The 1,737-nt window shown below is 53.4% G+C and overlaps 1 non-coding gene across 1 annotated transcript; it reads left to right on the top strand.

The window, feature by feature from the left end:
* The first annotated feature begins 1,372 nt into the window (after positions 1–1,372).
* TRNAN-GUU lies at positions 1,373–1,446 on the top strand. Its single transcript has one exon. It is a non-coding gene; the product is annotated as a tRNA-Asn (tRNA).
* Positions 1,447–1,737: the final 291 nt, after the last annotated feature.

Below are 1,737 nucleotides of genomic sequence, written 5' to 3'. Positions count from 1 at the left end.
GCCTGGCAGTTTTAACTCCCATGAACAGGCACATAAAATAAAAATTACGCAGGTAGCGTCAGGCAATTAAATCACACTCATTATTTGCTCTTTATAAGCGCTTCCCGGGCTGTCTTGTCCAAATCCGTAATTCCCAAGGGCACCCCGGAGGCGGGTGGGGGCGGGCGGGTGGGAGGAGTTCCCGGCGGTGGAACAGCCGCCCCCCCCCCCGGACCCCAGGCTCTGGTCGTCGCCCCGGGGCGCGTCCGGGCGCAGCCCGTGTGAGTCAGGGCGGGGCGCTTCCTGCAGGGATTCTGGACAGTCCCCGAGGGACTGCGGAGGACCTAAACCCAGAGCGGAAAAGAGCCATCCGTCGAGGAGGGAAGCGGTAAAAACAGTGGAGTTTGGAAGAACACCTTAAAAGGCATCAGGATTTTATTCTTATTTGTATTCTTTCTGGTGCAAGGAGAATGTTCAGAAATCGACTGGGGTGATGAATGCACAGCCGTGTGACGGTACAGTGAACAGCCGACTGTGCACCTGGATGGTTGCATGGTGTGTGAATACATCTCAATAAAACCGAATTTTTAAAACAAAGGCATCAGGAGACAAAAACACGAAGAAGAGATTTCCACACGGAGTGTTTTGGGGACCTCACGTTTGCCAGCAGTGTTTCTGTGCTAAGGATTTGCAGAAGTTAGCCACAGATCATGCATTCGCTGCTCTTTCCTCCAGTCGGGTTATAATTACCCCGCGGGGCGCGTGTTTTAAGTGACAAGGCTCAGATGTGGAGGGACAGGCTAATTCTCGGGGACTCACGGGCGGTTTGAGCAATAAGCTGCACCGCACAAGGACAAGGGATGTTACCGCAGCTTTCAGTGACTATGGATGTTAGTGTGACAATAGTTGCAATGTAGCTTAGTACGAAACAGTTAGGGACTGCACAGATGCATTTAACGACACCACAAAATAAAATATAGAAGGCAAATTCAATTCAGGTGACCTTGGGAATGCCAGCAAAAGCGCTGGACAGATAGTTTAGGACAAAAGGAAAGTTTCTCAACCGGTAAGATTAAAATTTTCATTTCCTTGTAAAAGGAAACTAATCAGAAACGTTTATCTTTCTGCAAGAGAACGTTCCAAACGGGCGTTGGAATAGGGCAGCAGTATTTTAATATACGTGGCAATCTATAAGTCCACTCGATCTTGTTATAACATTGTGTTATTTTCTCATATGCTTAAAAGGTGGAAAGTAGAATGAAGAGGACTAGGAAAGTCAGATGAAAATTCTGATTGCAGTAACACGCTGGAGCAAAGAGAAAGGAAAAGAAACCACGCGCTGCCTTTATTGTTCTTCAGAAAGGCGACGGCTCAGGCCGACTCCCACACGGGTGTCTCTGTGGCGCAATCGGTTAGCGCGTTCGGCTGTTAACCGAAAGGTTGGTGGTTCGAGCCCACCCAGGGACGCTCCTTCTTTTCCCGGTTCCACGAAGGCGTTTTTGCGCAGAGTCGGGAGCCCAGGTCCCCGGCGCGACCCGGCCGGTTGTGAGGGGCGGGAGAGGAGGCACCGCCGAGCGCCCCGCGGCCCTGCCTGCTCCGTGCGGCTCCTCGGCTTCCGGCCGCGGCCCTTCCGCTCCCGGCGCGGGGCCCTCCCGTCTCCGCGCCTCCAGCCGCTGGACCCCGAAGGGCCGCCGCTCCCCGCGCCCTTTCTTGAGGCTGCGCCACACAGGCTCGTTTTCGGTCGGCCAGGAGCTGGCA

This window comes from Choloepus didactylus, chromosome 5 (genome assembly GCF_015220235.1).
Source record: "Choloepus didactylus isolate mChoDid1 chromosome 5, mChoDid1.pri, whole genome shotgun sequence".
Lineage (NCBI taxonomy): Eukaryota > Metazoa > Chordata > Mammalia > Pilosa > Megalonychidae > Choloepus > Choloepus didactylus.
The sequence above is the reverse complement of the archived record's forward strand: the minus strand, read 5'-3'. Positions and strand labels throughout refer to the sequence as shown.